Raw genomic sequence first — 19823 nt, forward strand, 5'->3', positions numbered from 1 at the left:
CTCCCATTTAGGTGTTTTATGTGCGAGAGAGCGGAAACGAGAACTGTGAACGGCACAGTTCATTTGGAATGCCATCAAAGCTGTTTGCACGAACATTGAAGCTTATTTATCGATATATTGCCACTTGCAGAATGGATTTAACTGTCCGTGACGAACCCAACCAAGTGGATGGGATTTGCACCGGACGTTCGCTGGGTTTGCACTTTATTTTTGTGTGTGTGACAAAGTATAGAAGAGAAATGTATAAGTTAAGTTAATTTGGAATGCGATCAAAGTTAATTCCTCGCACTTTGAAGCTTATTTATCGTTATATTGCCTGTTGTAGAATGGAGCACTAAGTTCCTATGAGAACTACGGACATTCTACGGACATCCCTAAACATGCGATGTCCGTAGAATGACAAAACTTGTTTTACTTCTATTTCCACCATTTCACACGTGGAAAAATCTGCTTTAAAGAAACATGTACTTTCCTATGCAGTAATTAGACAGAAAACTATTTTTAGAATTGCCTTTTGTCAATGTATAAAATAATGTCAATTTTCACTATGACTGTCATTTGTTTTTCTTCCGGTAGTCATTGGGATTTCCTTCTTCCCTGTTGTTTGCATTGTCTACAGTAGACTATGTAAACTATAAGCCAATGTGATATTCGTGTAGATTACGGCTAGATAACACATGTAGACGTAAACTTATAGTTTACGGCACATCACTGACTGGGAGTTAACTGGAACAAAGTCATATGTTTCTATTTCGGCTGCAAGAACAAGAATGCAATTAACAGAAAACAGAGATAGCTGGGACAGAATATAGCTGATCTAACAGTTCTGTCTGAGATGCAATATTCTCTAATGAAGAGTCTCTCTTGTGAAATTGCATTCCTGATGTATGTTTTCATCCGTTTGAGGCATGAAAAGCTTCTTTCCATGGACATTTTAAATTCACATTGTAGCACTTAACGGATTTATTTACTTCTTTACCACCACTGATTGCTTGTGATTCGATATGGCGCTCACAATGTAAAACATCCTTCTTATCCTCATCTTTCCAACAAAAAAAACGTACACTAAACTATAAACAGGATTCATATCTCTCTTTGAAATGGACGAAAGGAACCGACACGGGTAACAATACACACTCAGTTTCAACTCCTCAAAGGCGAAGTGCAGAAGACTAATTTACCTCCCGTTAGCTCTTAAGTTGCGGAGCCCTAGCCCAAGTGACATGTCACTGTTGTCATGGCAACCAACGTAACACAGCTAATTTGGTGTGCAGGGATATGGCTTTCCCAGCTAGAGCTCTGCACTTGGGGATGGTTCTCTGCGGTCAAGTGCTGTTGTTGGGTGCGCGCGCCGGTCAACAGACTACAAGGCACAGATACGTTCATACGTGATAAGGATAAAGGTGGGAGGTAAACAGTGTCTTTCCATAACCCAATAGATAAAAGACGCAGGGGTTTGTGTCGGGAGACCTGAGCGACCGCCAGAGATGCACAAGTTCAGAGTGCCCACCTCTTCCAATCCAACATCCTGGAACTTAGAACAACATCCCTTTGGAAGTCGGCACATTGCATTCACCACCGTACGGGACCAAATGTAAATTCTATCTGGATTACGAAAACTTTGGTTTTTACTTTCTCCGGTGACGAAAAGCACATTTTGTATTTTTTACACGTGTTCATGACAGGGATTTGTACTCTGCTCCTGCTTTCTGAATAACTCTGTACTTATCAAGTCGTCTGGTAGCAATGTCATCTATAAGTACTTTTTGTTTTACATTATAGGAAATAAAGCCGAGTCGGCTAAGTGGTCTACTTTCGATCCAGCAATCCAAGCACCCGGGATCAAATCCCGGCTTGGACATGGATGTTATTGTAATATAATTAAGCCTTGTTTCCATATTAAAACCAATAAGTTGCTGACCAAGGCAGTTTATTAAGATAAAAACACTTAACACGTAACGTTTCGACCCTGTATCAGGGTCTTCCTCAGACGAAGAACTAAGCTAAAAGATTTTTAGCTTAGTTCTTCGTCTGAGGAAGACCCTGATACAGGGTCGAAACGTTACGTGTTAAGTGTTTTTATCTTAATAAACTGCCTTGGTCAGCAACTTATTGGCTTTAATATGGATGTTATCTGTGATTCTCTCTTCATCAATTTCATCTAATCATGACTCATCCACATCTTCACGATTAGTCAAAATGTGATGAGAAGCAACGCGAAACAATACAAATATCTCATCTTCGTAAAAGTAACGTAATTACTTTTTAAACTTTTAAAAATGTGATGAGAAGCAACGCGAAACAATACAAATATCTCATTTTGGTAAAAGTAACGGTAGCTCCAACGAAACTACAGACTACATTTAGAAATAGAATTTCTATTAAAGTTATTTGCATGTTTCCTGATGAATCGATATAATAATATGATATCCGGCCGATAATCGTCATCCTTGGAAGGTATATATATATATATATATATATATATATATACATGTGTATATGCATTATTGTCATTTGTATTATTAATAAGGGACCATTTGGTCCCTTTCCAAAAATTTCCAATTGTTCATGATTATTATTCCTATTAGAGAAAATGAAATCTTATTAGCACTAATGCAACATTTCTTGAGCTGTTTATTATAGCACCCTCTCAATTTTGTTAGAGTGAGGAACTTACATTAGTTTAACTTTTTCATTGTCATAGAAACTTAATTCATTGGTAATGTATAAGGGAATTTTTGCTTACTATTTGGAAATAAATGTCATTGAAAAGTAATTGAATTTCAAAACCAGAGACGGAGAAAGTGCTTTACATTACAACAATATTCAGTGCCATCTATCATCAGGATATGTAAACATTCATTTCAATGGTTTTTACAAGACATGTAGCTCTCCGAATTCAGTGAAATGTGTGCAGTGGGATCACCACAGTGGAGGCATGGGGCTTCGTATCCCAACCTTGGACGAAAACCAATTCTAGTGGGGGGAAAGGGGAGTAAACATTGAAGTAAAGAAAATCAAGGCTAGAAGAATCTAACAATAGTATGACAAAATTAAACTTAATATGAAATTAGTTTTCATATATTTCTTGTCTTTTTCTTCCAAACGGCAAAGAGCCTTTGCAGGGCGGGGGCACAGAGGGGTAATTGCCCCCCCCCCCATCGATTTCAAATTTTATGCAAGAAAAATTCGTATCATAAAATGTTGTTTCTCGCTTCGTTCGCAATACCTGCTTTTCTTACAGCATCCAACCAACTAAACGTCACGGATCGACAAGTGGTACATGAAAAACTGTCCGTGACGAATGCGGCCAACTATTTACATATACGACCTTTGCGCCGAAGTTCGGTGGGGTTGCACTTCCGTTATTAATTTTATTTGGCTCTAATTTAGGTATTTTGTGTGTGACGGAACAGAGATGAGAAATGTGAACGGTTGAGTTCATTTGGAAAGCGACCAAACTCTTTCGCACGCACTTTGAAACTTATTTATTGTTATATTGCCAGTTGTAGAATGAAGCGCTAAGTTCCTGTGAGAAATGACGGTATGACGTCATTACTCCACATTTAGCATGGACACAAGTAATGCACTTGGAGTAAACTGGAACAAAGTCATTTGTTCCTATTTCGGCTCCAGGAACAAGAATGCGAGGGCTGTCGAGACATGGGTTATTATTATTATTAATAATGTAAGTATGAAGAAGGGAAGAGGGGAACCCCGAACTAGCCCATCCTCTACCCACCTACATTCAATTCAGGGGTATGCACTTAGTGTCTTGGAGCCTTTAAATAAAATAAAGAGCGTCATATCCGCGGAATTTTTAGGTTCGCCCGTTTTCTCTTTTTTATTATTTCAAAATTCAGTACAATACAGTATAATAATACAATTACTGGTTACCCGAATATCCGATCCAGTAAAGTGTATTGTTTTGTGGTCATCTCATAGGAACTTAGTGCTCCATTTTACAACAGGCAATATAACGATAAATAAGCTTCAAAGTGCGAGGATTTAACTTTGATCGCATTCCAAATTAACTTAACTTATACATTTCTCTTCTATACTTTGTCACACACACAAAAATAAAGTGTAAACCCAGCGAACGTCCGGTGCAAATCCCATACACTTGGTTGGGTTCGTCACGGACAGTTAAATCCATTCTGCAAGTGGCAATATATCGATAAATAAGCTTCAATGTTCGTGCAAACAGCTTTGATGGCATTCCAAATGAACTGTGCCGTTCACAGTTCTCGTTTCCGCTCTCTCGCACATAAAACACCTAAATGGGAGCCAAAAAAGTGATTAACGGAAGTGCAAACCCAGCGAACTTCCGGTGCAGAAATCTTATCGTAGTCGAGATGTATCCACAAAATGGCGGCTTCGACTAACAGCTGATAAAACACATGCACTCCCATGCTCTGTTCACGGCTTCTGATTGGCTGCTCAACCGAATGTAATACTGCTTACGTCAGTTTCAAGTCATCAACATTAAATTAGTTTAAAACTGTTGTTTCATGCAATTTCCACTTTTCTGTAGTTACTAAATCAAATATTTCCATTAATCACATTAAATTATAACAATTAACAACACTTAACATATTAGTTAATAAAAAATACGATTATATCATTATACGTAATTTAACATTAAGATACATTCTTTTGGTTTTACACATAACATGAGTTTTACAAAATGAATTATGGAGTATCAATTTAATTGCAATTAATATCCTGAGACATAAAAAATAATAACATTTACAGTTTATCAATTAGACAAATTGTAGGACAGGTTTGAATCTGCCATCTTAATGGTAACACATTGCAGGCAATATGTAATATATAAGCCCGATATGAAAGTTACTGTTTGAAGGGGGCGAACGGGCAGAGTATCCAGTGTTCTTCATTGGCCACCTGTATACACACACAAATGAATTTCGGTCTGATGTTAGGGTGCTGGGCACTTTGTCGGTTCGTCCCTTTTTGATATTTATTATATATATATTTTTTTAATTTAACCTTTTATGCAATTGTGGACATACATTTTATTATTTTTCGTTCTATGATAACACGGTAAGTAAGCACTACAAATTAACGCAGAGATGACAAAATACCTGTCGTGTCAGCTGAGGATCTCGTTGCACGCATTAATGTCTTCGCAGCGACGATATCAGACACCGGGGGGGTTGTTTGCTTGCACTAGACAATCCTTGATTCGGCGTTGTCATCTCTGCGTGGAAGTTAATGGCAGACAGTTTGAAAATTGTCTGTGATGTGGTTCCCTCGGCACCTCCACTCTGCACACAGTGAACATGTCGACACATATGCAACCTAGCGCAGCACCACCACCATCTTTGTTTTTTCTACGTAATGGTGATGTCAACTACGGATATTCGCTTTCTTCTTAGTTGTCAGTCTCCACATATCACTTTCCGTGGATAACACATCTCGCTAAACCCTTCCCTAACCCCATGACTTCAACAGACCCATTCGCTTCCTTTGGGGAATCCCTTGCGCATCAACTTCACACATCTGCCATGTGCTTTTTTGAATAGATCATGCCGCATTTCATTGTGGAACGCCCTTCGCCGCGGTCATATGGTTGGCCGTTGTGCCACGATTTGCTTGTAAACATAATTTTCACACTTTTTCCCACTTCAATAAATCCGAATGGGTGCAGTTTTCGGCATTTCGTCACATGATTTTTTGTGTGTTTATTTTCACTTGTAGAATCACCTCGTAAGCGTTGGAAACGAACTTTAGTAACACCCTGTATATGTGTGTGTTCCAAGGATGACGATTATCGGCCGGATATTATATTATTATATCGATTCATCAGGAAACATGCAAAGAACTTTAGCAATAGAAATTATATTTCAAAATGTAGTCTGTGGTTTTCGTTGGTTAAGAGAAATGATAGTGTTTGGAAAGTTACCATTTAAGAGTAACTGAGTGTCAGATATACCTCATCCCAAAATACTGTATATCGGTTACAGTTACTCATTTGAAAAAGTAACTCATTACTTTAAAAAGTAATTATGTTACTTTTACCAAGATGAGATATTTGTTTCGCTTTGCTTTTCATCACATTTTGACTAATCGTGAAGATGTGGATGAGTGATGATTAGATGAAATAGATGAAGGGGCAATCACAGAAAACATCCATGCTCAAGGCGGGATTTGATCCCATGTACTTGGATTGCTGGATTGAAAGTAGATCACTTAGCCGACTCGGCTATATTTCCTAGAATGTAAAACAAAAAGTACTTATAGATGACACTGATACGAGACGACTTGATAAGTACAGGGTTATTCAGAAAGCAGGAGCAGGTAACAATTCTCTATCGTGAACACGTGTAGAAGATGCAAACATGTGTTATTCGTCACCGGAGAAAGTAAAAATCAAAGTTTTCGTAACCCAGGTAGAATTTCCATTTGATCCTGTGCGGTGGTGAATGCAATGTGCCGACTTCACACCTAGTTAAATGGGAGGCTGTAAAGGGGAACTCGGCGCACCGGCCAAATAGGACAATATCCAACCCCATGGACGATTATACTGCTTGTTGGTGTAGGCACCAGAGCCTCGTTAGTCTGCAAAATGCGGACCAAGGTGTAATCACTACGAGGAAGAGGTTGACGATTAGGTGCCATTTGCAAAGGTCACTCCTTGCTCAATAGACTGGGAATCGAACTCGGATCCTTCAACGACTAGGTCGCCTTTGTATATACAGTTGGATCCATGAGTACTACCGTGCAAATTATCAAAAACTATTTTCATTACCTAATTTGTAGACTGAAAATAAAAACCGGGCTAAGTGCCACAACAATCGATTTCCATTTTATTGTTAAAATATGGGCCATGGGCCTATGCCAGTGCGGTATAAACGGGGCTATGTGATATGCAGTCTGCAAGTAGTTCAAACTTTGTCCATAAGAATGCACCTTGGTCTAAGTGCCACCTGCTGTGTATCAAAATACGGGCTATGTGCCAAGCGACATGTGACTGGTTTTGTGGTCACTTGGACGTCTTGGAGGTTATTGTGTGGTGTGTTTCCTTCAAAACAAGCCTCGTCTAATGAGGTAAGCCTAGAACGGTAATGTTAACCTTGTAGGATATCTTCCAAGACAATGTTTTTTCTGTTTTTCTCGGAACTTAGATTTTGGCACTTAGCTCGGTTTTTGTTTTCAGTCTACATTTTTCTCTCGCATCCTACGTTTTTAAGCGATGGATTTTTATTTATGCTGGTGCAGAAGTTGTCAACAGCTTGTTTTCAGTTTTCTTTTAACATACAATTTTACAATGTACGAGGTAGTTTAGTCATTCTCCTTTCTATCTGACCATGCAATAATTATAATCAATTTTCATAATTTAAGATAATTATTACAAGCGAGACACTTGGGTTGTGTATATTCTCTGTCTATGGATTCTGTGGAGCATGTCCGTGCATAACGGAAGAGAAGGAGAGAAAGTGAGTTGGGAGAGCCATGCAGTGCGTCCTGCTGCCAACTACTCGTAGCTGTACTCATTTCCCTTCTCACGAGTTCATTGGTCGAACCCTCCGTAGTCACTACTTGCGCAGAGATACTAAAAATGGTTGCCAAACAGACTTAATGGTATTCATATACTTATTGAACGCATATGATCACATAACCCCAATGAATTGTGTTTCAGAAAAAAAAACTTCCTCTGTAGCAAATATATACAAAACAGATAATTTAATCTGTGGACAATATCAAAATTATACATTTGTGAAAGCTTTGTTTGTTTGATTGAGTTCGTATCATCTGCACTTTATACACAGAAAACTAATCGGTATTGTTTAAAGTAGGATCCTAACCACTATGTGCCTTCGTCGTGTATCGACCCTGGAACCTCCTCATAACAAAGGGACGCTACAACTACGCCATCGTGGAGGTAAAATTGTGAATCTAAACCGACTAGAGTATGACATTTAAACAGATTGCTGTGGCGCCAAAATTGGATTTAATAGCAAAACGTCGAAAAAAGTAAACAGTGTATTCCAGCTCGTTCATTCTATCGTACGTCAGAGCATAATATCTTCCTTCGCCTCAAAATGCCGACCCAATAGATTAATCTATTCGTGAAACTGAAAATTACAGTCGCATTGCGCCCAATAATTTGGAACAGATTTAAACCTAGGATCCCTGAATTCGTAGGTGTTATTATGGTAACCATTTCGCCAATGCCGAAGCGGCAGACCCGGTAGGGTAATTAAGGTACAATTTTTCTTTCTCCTCTGAATAGGTGACTCTGTGGCCATTGAACCTCTGTGCAATGGAGGTTCAGCCTTCACGACAGCTGGAGCGTGGTGTTAACCACTTACTCACCCATGTGCCTCAATACACACACACACACTTCCCCCTCTTTCTCGCATATGCACAGACGCGCTCATTCTTTCTGAAAGGATAACAAATTTCTCAAACTATCAATGTTGCGTAACATAAAAGCATGAGGTTAATTGAGAGGGAGTAGTTTGAAGGTACGTTAATATTTGATGGTTTTCGTCGCATTTGTGCAACATTTGGCTAAGAACACACATCATCAAGAACACACATGACCAGGATTTGAACCTGGGACGTGCCTCGATGAGGAAGCTGGGTCTAGCTCTAAGATTTCAAACTTGTAAAATGTGTGGAATGGTGAAAATGGCCAAGAGACGTTTAAGGGCCAAGGCCAGGGAAGGATTTAAAGTACTGCGGCGCATAGACCTTGATGAAAATGCGGCCACTCATGGAAGGTTTTTGTGGATTCCTAGAGAAATGGTTTAATAATAATTATAATTCAGAGAAGTGACTTGGATGAAATTGATATTACTTGTATTTTCACATGGAAAATGGCCAATGCTTCAATTGCTTGCTTGTATATTATTGTATATTATTACATGTTTATTCTGTACACATTGCTATATACCGTGAATGAATTGAAGACGGGTGGGGGGGGGGGTTGTGCGGAGCTGATGTGATCAGAGGGCTACCAAACCAGGAGTTCTAGGTTCAAATCGTGGCACAGCATGGTAGGCATGCCACTGTGATTGTTATTTAATTGATTTCGTCAATACATTATTCATTCTCATCGACGCGATTAACTACAAGAATTAAAAAATGGCTAACAACTTACACAAACTTACAGCGTAATTTATCTTCTTTTTATATATATAAAAATTGATGTATGTGTGTGTGTGTGTGTGGGTGTGTATACTTGTTTGTTCCGGCTTAACTCTCGAACGCCTGCAGCGATTTCAACCAAACTTGGTACGCGTATCATTTGCAACCTGGAAAGAAATATTGTGTGGGTAAGACGCCCATGGCACCCCTGGGGGTTGGGATGGGAAGGGTTGACATATCTAGAGCGACCGATATTATTCCGCACAGACAGACATCCGTGACTCTATGCAAGTCTCACAACGATAGTGTTGCTCGGGTTGCCTAACATTCAGGCTGTGTTGCGAATGGAATCCATAGTTTTCGTGACACTGCCAAAGCGGCTCAACTCCAAGTTCATTATCTATCGGCATGGGGGTGAGAGGGGGTGAGAAATGAAATGCCACAAATGACCTAGATTAGTGTCGAATCCATAGTTTTCGGAGTCCCTAAGCTAATTTTTGGCATTCATGATCACATTTAAAATTAGTTACATTTTACACTATAGTTAGAATTCATTATTTTCCTGTCTAATACAAGATTGGGATAAATAAATACCCGGGCAACACCTGGTAATCAGCTAGTATGTTATATTTAAAGGATGGACAGTACACACACATTACATGTGAGTATAGAATCTTGCATTCAAGCATGTGTGAAGTCGTCGCCTTTGAATCAAAAAGTTCCGGGTTCGTTACCCAGTGGAGGCAAATTGCACAGTATTTTCCATCCCACCCACTGTAGATGAAGTCCCGATTAACCTATTTTGCACGAAGTGAACTTAAGAATTCGAACAAGGAAAACATAAGGCATAATATTACACATTGTGTACTCTCACCCACGATGGGTTCTGAGGAATATGTAGTGAATATATTTAACCTTTAAAGATTTATCTAATATTGTGCATCAGTTTGTTGTAGATTTCCAAAATGTAGAGATATTTACAGTTAAAGCTCTTTTCCACTCTTACGGCGGCAAGTCTTAGTTCTGGCAAGGGAAGTGGGGAGCGGGGATTACCTCGCAGACGAACCAGACAACAGCAATGTCACCGAGAGACACGACGCGGCAGAAAAAATACTACTACTTGAACCTTGTTCTACTATTTGCTGCGTTTCTTATCGCGCTGGATTGGTCGCTTCCCCAATCCCCACTTTTCTTGCCAGATTAAAGGCCGCCCGCCGTAAGACTAGAAAAACCTATAGTTGCACCACTGAGAGAGCGAATTGATAAATGTAACGTTCTCTGCAGTACAGTGTGTGTGACGGATGGTACGTTGGTTCCTAAAGCATCGTGAGTCATTTAATATAGTTTCGATATCTAATAACTGTTACAGTTTACAATCGTTTTAAGGAGGACTAATAGCTTCTATGGAATGACAGAGGTACATAGCACCATCAGGAAAAATGATTAACAGCATCAGTACGCCCTCAAAACAGTTCCAATTTCCTAAACAAACGTTTACTAATTTGCTCCCTAGATGTCAGGCCTTATGAGAATTTAAGTGGAGTTTTCTTACAAAGTAAATACGTAAGAAAGTACATTGAAATGTCTTACATAATTTACAGATGTCTTTCCCGAATCGCGACTGTTTCTTAGAGGTCTATAACACGTGTTAGGTAGATTTCAAGTTGCTATTTCTAAAATATGTATGTAGCGCTAAAAATAGTTAATGCAAAGAATTTTGTGAATAAACGCGAAACACTGCTCACTTGGCTGGATTTGTCAAAGTTTTACCACTTCTGGAGATTTTGTTTAAAATTCCCCTCCCCACCTGACTTGTTTTTTAACACAAAGATACCTTTCTTTGATATCACAGATGTTGAGATTTTTGCACCGTTTCCCAGGATGTTGAAAGACACTTTCTGGGCAGGTACTTATACCCATGGCTAGAAATCTGCAGTCCTACGCTCGGAGGGATCCAACGTCATTGTACTTCCAGGCTTCAAACACAGCCTAGAGGCTATTCACGGGATGTTTATATTTTCGTGAGTCTATTGGCGCTGGATTGAACTTTACTTCCGGTGGAACATGTGATCGGGAACGAATAATAATTATTCTGAAATATCTACGTATCGTTTTCCGACAGATTCGATACTAGTACAGGCAATTTACACTTGACGTAAACAAAAGTGCTTCAGAAGGTTTTTTAACAGTTTCTAGCTCAGAAATCATTGCCTTATAATATATCCAAAATCAGACAAAATCGGATCACGGAAAAAAAAAAACAATCACGGATTTCAAAATGGCGGACTGGCTGTCTTCTAATGGCAAAAAATAAAGTAATTTACGAATTTTAGAGGGAGGAAATGCTATTATTTACATTTAATAATACTTAAACTAAAACTATCTTTCAACAATATACCATTTCTTACGTAATATTTATATTAAAAATTATTTATAGTTAGATACTAAGAAAATAACAAAATTAAGTTGTCTGAATTAAATGGTCAACTTCTAAATATGGACAAAGTTTAATTAATCGTCTTCATCACCGTAAACACTAGCTTACACATGGGAGGGGGGTCATTGACGTATTAAAGTGGGTGCTATTGATGCTGCAGCGTTAGGCCCATTCCTGAAATAGGCCCAGATGAAAACAAAGCGACCAAACTCTTTTGCACGCACTTTGAACCCCATTTATCGTTATATTGCCTGTTGTAGAATGGAGCGCTATGTTCCTGCGAGAAATGACTGTATGACGTCATTACTCCTCATTGAGCATGGACACAAGTAATGCACTGGGAGTTAACTGGAACAAAGTCATTTGTTCCTATTTCGATTCGAGGAACAAGAATGCGAGGGCTCTCGAGTCATGGGTTATTATTATTATTAATAATGTAAGTATCAAGAAGGAAAGAGGGGAACCCCCGAAGTAGAACATCCTCCACCCGCCAACATTCAGGGGTATGCACTTAGTGTCCTGGACGTCACATCCGCGGAATTTTAAGGTTCCCCCGTTTTCTGTTCTTTTTTATTTTATAATTCAGTACAATACAATACAATACATTTATACTTCAAAACAATACAATATACTGGATCGGATATTCGGGTAACCAGAACAATATACTGACTATTGTTAGTAGTGAGTTGATAGTGGATAAGAGGAGTACGAAATGAGGGTATAGAAAATGTCGGATAGTGATCTAGGAGAAAAAAAGGATTAAAAAATCGAGTTAGCTAATGAAAGTATGTAAGTATGAAAGAAATAAGAAACGGTATCTAATGGAAGCCACCAAAACAGAAAAAGAGCAGAAAGAAGAAAGTAAATTTTAAATAATAATAATAAATGAAAAGAATCTAACTTTGAACAATCATTAGTTTCATTTCTGCCTTTTTACTTCTCAAGCTCAATCGCTTCTATAAGGATAAATAATGAATTGATGTAACTGATAATAGATCATCACAATGATATGCCCACCATGTCGAACCTTCTGTGGCATGCTGCGCTAACCACTTCACCACAATAGAACTCGCGAGACCAGAGATCAATCTCCGGTGTGGATAGGCGAACGCATGTAGGAATATACGTATTTGTGGGTCATCCACATAAGCGGTTCTAGACATCACCCAACCTTCCAATAATGATCCCTGGAAGGTAATGGAGGCTAAAGAATGATGCTAATCACATCACCTGTTGATCTCTCTCTCTCTCTCTCTCTCTCTCTCTCTCTCTCTCTCTCTCTCTCCCCCTCCAGCCCCACACACACAAACACACAGTCAGAACAGATTGTTTCGGAACAGATAAACTTGCACAGAATCTTAGTTACCTCAAAAACGTATGGGTCGAGTTGAGTCGTGGAATTTTGAAAGTGTGTGGCACTCGGCTAAGTGCGTACGACTGTGGGTGAAAGGGGTAAAGGGGGTACTTCGATAGTTTCAAATCCTAATGGAATTTGAGTGACACCTCTTTTGGAAGGCCCCTTAATTTGCGAGAACTTTTGTGGAACTTCCATATCTGATATTGATTGATTGATTGATTTAGTTTATTTTACTTCGCGTTTTGTGCCTCTTGGCTAATTTGCGAAGTTGGGGATGAGTGATGAAATGATGAAATTGATGAATGGACACTCACAAACAACCAAGCCCGACCGGGATTCGAACCCGGGACCCTTGGCGTCGCAGCGCGATGTGCTAACCACTCGGCCACAGGGTCGGGCCATATCGGATATTATTTTATATATCTCAGGATATTAAGTGCAATTAAATGGATACTTTATAGTTCATTTTGAATTGCTCATGTTATGTGTATTTACATAAAAAATGTATGGTAATGTTAAATTACATGTAATTATATAATCGTAATTTTTTTTGTTAACTAATACGTTAAGTGTTGTTAAATGTTATGATTTAATGTGATTATTGGAAATATTTGATTTGATTTGATTGATTTAATTTCCACAAAAGTGGAAATTGCATAAAACAACAGTTTTTAACAAATTTAATGTTGATGACGTGAAAATGTTGCAATCGGCTGGTCCCTGAACAAAGCATGACAGTGCATGTGTTGAATCAGCTGTTATAGCTCTTTTCCAGTCTTACGGCGGGCGCCCTATAAGCTGGCAAGGGAAGTGGGGAGCGGGGAAGTGACCAATCGAGCGAGGTAAGAAATGCAGCAGCCAGTATAACGAGGTTCACGTAGTACATTTTCCGCCGCGTCGTGTCTGTCGGCGCCACTGTTGTTGTCTTTTTGGTCTGCGGTGTAATCCACCCTCCCCACTTCCCTTACCAGAACTCGGCTTATGCCAGACGTCTCTTGCGCTATCTATTATAGGACTGTCTCAAATTTCACACACAAATTTCACACATTTCTACATTATATTTAAATAGCATATTACGTCATCGCTTACTATAATAGCAAAACATTAATTTCACTGGTTTTACAGTACTTTGGTTTGAGTTGCTGTTTTAAGTCCACTTTATGCACAGTAAGGCTAATCGGGATTGGACCTACAGTTTAAAGTGGGATCCGAAGCACTTGTGCCTCCAGCGGGTATCGAACCCGGGACCCCTTGATTACAAGACGACCACCTTACCACAAAGCCATCGGGATGGCTCCGAAAGCGATTAAAGATCAACCACATTCCGCCTAATATGTCCACCACGTCTTACTACGAATCGTATCAGTGACCTTTAGGCGTCAATTTGCGACTAGAGTATGACATTTAAACAGATCGCCGTGGCGCCAAAATTGGGTTTAATAGCAAAACGTCAAAAAAGTACGCAGTGTATTCCAGCTCTTTCTTTCAATCGTATGTGAAAGCGTAATATCTTCCTTCGCATCAAAATGGCGACCCAATAGATTAATCTATTCGCCAACCTGAAAATTACAGTCGCATTGCGAATTTCTAACAGATTGAAATAATTTGGAACATATTAAAACCTACGATCCCTAACTTCGTAGGTGTTATGGTAACAATTTCACCAATGCCCACGCGGCAAACCAGGTAGGGTAATTAAGGTACAATTTTTATTTCGCCTCTGAATAGGTGGCTCTGGGGGCCACTGAGCAATGGAGGTTCAGCCTTCATGTCGGCTGGAGCGTGGTGTTAACCACTTACTCACCCATGTGCCTCCATACACACACACACTCCCCCCTCTCTCTCGCATATGCATAGACGCGCTAATTCTTTCTGAAAGGATAACAAGTTTCTCAAACTATCAATATTACGTAACATAAAGGATGAGGTTAATTGAGAGGGAGTAGTTTGAAGGTACGTTAATATTTGCTGGTTTTCGTCGCATTTGTGCAACATTTGGCTAAGAACACACATCATCAAGAACACGCATGCCCAGGCCAGGATGTGCCTCGATGAGGAAGCTGGGTATAGCTTAAGATTTCAAATTTGTAAGATGTGTGGAATGGTGAAAATGGCAAACAGACCTTTAAGGGCCAAGGCCAGAGCCGGATTTAAAGTACTGCGGCGCATAGACCTTGGTGAAAATTAGGACCCTCAAGGAAGGTTTTTGTGGATTCCTAGAGAAATGGTTTAATAACAATTATGATACAGAGAAGTGACTTGCATGAAATTGATATTACTTGTATTTTCACATGGAAAATGGCTAATGTTTTAAGTGCTTGCTTGTATATTATTACTTGTTTATTCCGTACATATTGCTACATACCGTGAAAGAATTGGAGACCCGGGTGGGGGGGGGGGGGGTGTTGTGTGGAAATGATGTGCTCAGAGAGCTACGATGCCAAACGTTTTAGGTTCGGATCGTGGTACAGCATGGTAGGCATGTCGCTGTGATTCTTCTTTAATCGATTTCGTCAATTCATTATTCATTCTCATCGACGCGATTAACTACAAGAATTAAAAGGTGGCTAAAAGCGTACACAAATTTACAGCGTAATCTGTTATATATAAAGGATTGACAGTACACACTCATTACATGCGAGAATAGTATTTTGCATTCAAGCATGTCTGACGTCGTCCAAGGGTCCCGGGTTCGAATCCTGGTCAGGCTTGGTTGTTTGTGAATGTCCATTCATCAATTTTATCATTTCATCACTCATCCCCATCTTCGCAAATTAGCCAAGAGGCACAAAACGCGAAGTAAAATAAACTAAATCAAATCAAATCAAATGTCTGACGTCGTCGCCTTTAAATCAAAGAGTCCCGGGTTCGTTACCCAGAAGAGGCATATTGCACAGTATTTCGAATCCCACCAACTGTAGGTGCAGTCCCAATTAGCCTACTTTGCACGAAGTGAACTTAACAATTGAAACAAAGAAGTCTTAAGGCATAATAACACACATTGTGTACTCGCACCCACGATGGGTTCTGAGGAATATGTAGTGAATATATTTAACTTTTAAATATGTATCTAATATTGTGCAACAGTTTGTTGTACATTTCCAAAATGCAGGGATATTTACAGATAAATACAGTTAGTTGCACCACCGAGAGAGCGAATTAATAAATTTAATCTTCTCTGCAGTTCAGTGGGCGTAACTGATGGTACGTTGGTTCCTAAAATATCGTGAGTCTTTTAATATAGTTTCGATATCTTATAACTGTTAGAGTTTACAATCGTTTTAAGCAAGACTAATAGCGTCTATGGAATGACAGAGGAACATTGCACCATCAAGAAAAATGAGGAACAGCATCATTACGCCCTCAACGCAGTTCCAATTTCCTAAACAAACGTTTACTAATTTGCTCCCTAGATGTCAGGCCATATGAAAATTAAGTGGAATTTTCTTACAAAGTAAATGCGTAAGACAATCCATGGAAATTTCTGATGTAATTTACAGATGTCTTTCCCGAATCATGACTGTTTCTTAAAGGGTTGTAACACGTGTTAGGAAGATTATATGTTCACACGACACTTTCTGGGCAGGTACTTATACCCATGGCTCGAAATCTGCAGACGCACGCTCCGAGGGATCCATCGCCATTGTACTCCCAGGCTACAAACAAATGATATTCTCGCTTTCCAGGAAATTTCAACGTGACACACCCATTGCGGAATGTAGATTAACTACTACTTTGCTCACGATACAAACCTCGTTTTGCTCTTAACAAAGTTGCAACCTAAATTCCAACTCGTGCCATTGTCTAAGCACTGCTTTGGACGCGCGTGAGAAAAACGTTGCTGGCGCACGCTTAAGGGAAACAAAATCCTTCTATCGTACAGCTTGTAGAAGAGAAGTCGGAGGGGGAGGTCTTAAGCCCATATGGTCAGTGTATAAAAGCGTTGGTGAAGGTTGAATATAACAATGAAATCAAGTAGGATTTGCCACATGGAGGCCTCTTTTAATGTCGTCAAAGTACAAATCACACTACTGCATTTGACAATTGCACCTTGCAAATTACTTACACAAAACGAGGATAAATTCCATCTCTGATGGTGTTCTGTGGTCAGTGTCAAGCACTGGCGTAGTGATATGGATCTGATGGGGCTCAGCATAGAGTCTATTCACCGAATGTTTACATTTTCGTGAGTCTTTGGCGTGTATTGAACTTTGCTTCTGGTGGAACATTTGATCAGATCGAATAATTATTCTCACATATCTACGTATCATTTTCCGACAGATTCAACACGGACAAATCCGCGGATTCTGGCAGTAAAGCGAAAAGATTGGGAATTAACAAGAGGGATTTGGCACTGCAGGCGACACTTCATCACCGCTAAGTAAACCCAATAATAATATTCTACGTGTTTTAAAATTACAATTATATTACGCACAGAACACGAATTAATTACAATAACATGTGTTGACATAACAAATTTCAGATGTCACTATATACCACCATGCATGTTATTAGCCGTATATAGAACACATCTGGTTGTAGCCCAGAAATTGTAGTTAAGGCCTCTAAGCCATGAAATTAAGGTGCTTGTGTTGGAGTACTAAACGTGAAAAATTATCCCCTTTTTCTGGTGTGATCTAAGTATTTCAATGTTTAAAATTAATCTAAGCTTGATGTCAATACGTAGAATCCTCAAACAACCTGCATGAGTGGAAATTCTATTTTTTTCCTTTTTCCTGAAATTACAAATCAGTTTGCATACATGCAAGGAATGCAGAAATGCTAACACCATGAAACTTGACATCAAAGAAGAGAAAATATGTCTAAAAATTAATAATTGAAAAATAGGACTCTTTGTACTCCCTCCAAGTTTTTTATATTAGGTAATTAGCTTTTTTACAGCTAAAAACCATAAATTACAGAGATATTGCTATGAAGCCTTATGATCCCATGCTTGAAATCATTCAGTTCATGGAAATGCTATGGGCTAAGGCTCTTAGCGGAGTAGGTACAAATGGATCCACTAATGTTTATTTTGTAACGATAGAATATCATGGTTAGTTCAATGTGAAGCATAAATGGTCTGACATCCGTGTAATACATTATTCACAAGACGTATGGAAGCACAAGAAAAGTGTGGAAATTTCGAATCAAACAGCAATTATTGCTTGAAATGTGTACTATGTGAATTTATAGTTTCTAAGCTTAGAAATGTTCACACATAAATTACAAATACAAGGTGATGATATAGTATCCCCATCTAGCATAAATTGCTAGCCAATTAATGTAAATATTTTTTGTTTGAAATGCTATTTTGAGACTCTCAATCAGATTCCACCAGTCTGGAGATTTTCCAGTTTGGATCACACCGAAATTCCACATCCATTTTGGATACAGTCCAATGTTGAACATGAAGTGGAACTGGAACAAATTTTTATGTGGGTGTGTGTTGAAATGTGAAGAAACATTTTGAACTTTGATAATGTCACGTAAAATTACCTGATTATTGATTGATTGATTGATTTGGTGTTTTAAGTCCACTTTATGCACAGTAAGGCTAATCGGGACTGAACCTACAGTTTAAAGTGGGATCCGAACCACTATGTGCCTCCACCGGGTATCGAACCCGGGACCCCTTGATTACAAGGCGACGACGCTACCACTGCGCCATCGGGGAGGCCCAATTACCTGATTATAACAATGTTAGTGCTAACATAGCTTACTACGTATGTGACTGTCTGTATTTCATACACTGAAATTGTGAAATGTGATCGTTAGATTGAATATATTTTTACTTTAAGATGAAACTGAAACAAACATGTGTATCTCACCACAAATCATCTGTTTACTTTAAAGGTCCCACAGCAACATAATTTGGTACCATCCAGCTTCCCATAAATCACTAGTACTTTAGAGCAAGAACATGCTAAGATATGCCTCCATGAAAGGCAACAGCAACAGGTAAGTAGTAATCATGAACAAGATTTTCCTTACTAGTACAAACTGTTACAAAATAGTACATGTGATGGCAGAGATAGTAGTAAGCGACGTTCATAAGTTTTTTTCCAGTTATTTCAAGCTTCATATTAAGGAATGAAATTGCATTAATGCTGGGGCATCAGTTGTCCTCTGTTTATTTGGTTATTTTATTTCATTTTGAACTTTGCGTTCTTCAAAATGATATAAATGAAAATGACGATCATCAAATTATTTACTATTATCCTTGCTGCTGGTTGTACAATCGTTCTTATTTAATATTTGTTGCTAAGGAATAGAAAATCACTTTTAATTACAAATTATTTTGTGATACTTCAACAGTAAATAATATGTATGCATGGATTTGTGTATACATGCCAGTGTGCAACTATGTTTTTAGTATACTATAAAACGTTAGACCTATTGTAGTCCCCTAAAGTGGTGGTTAGCGTCTATTGTTGACTTTCTTAGCCTAAAAGTCCCGATTTGTAAGACCCGTGGGGAAGTAATTCGTGAGAAGTGTACTTTCTACTTTTCTGCCTACTTTTGGAGAAACGAACGTAGTATTTTCCAAAGTTAATTGAACATATTGATAATAGATAGATGCGCCTAGAGGGCCATCCAGACTTTTAAAAAATATAAAAGTAAAAAATCCTATGGTGATACGACTTTTCTTTGGCATTTCGACAATTTCTTTTCACAACAAATCTAAAGGATATTTTCGACATCCAGTTGGAATACGTGTGCATGGGGGAGGAGAAGGTGAGAAGATTTGTTTTCCCTTCCTCTTGTAATTGTTGTGTTTTTAGGAAAGTGTCCTGTAGTGTATAAAATATAGGTTAGTGAGTGAAGATGATGAATCTAATTAGTGCGTTATTACTTAAACACTGTTTTCCACGTTACCAAACGAGGATAAACATCTTGGCCAGTGGCGCA

Source organism: Lepisma saccharinum, chromosome 2 (genome assembly GCF_977018435.1).
Source record: "Lepisma saccharinum chromosome 2, izLepSacc3.1, whole genome shotgun sequence".
NCBI classification, from domain to species: domain Eukaryota; kingdom Metazoa; phylum Arthropoda; class Insecta; order Zygentoma; family Lepismatidae; genus Lepisma; species Lepisma saccharinum.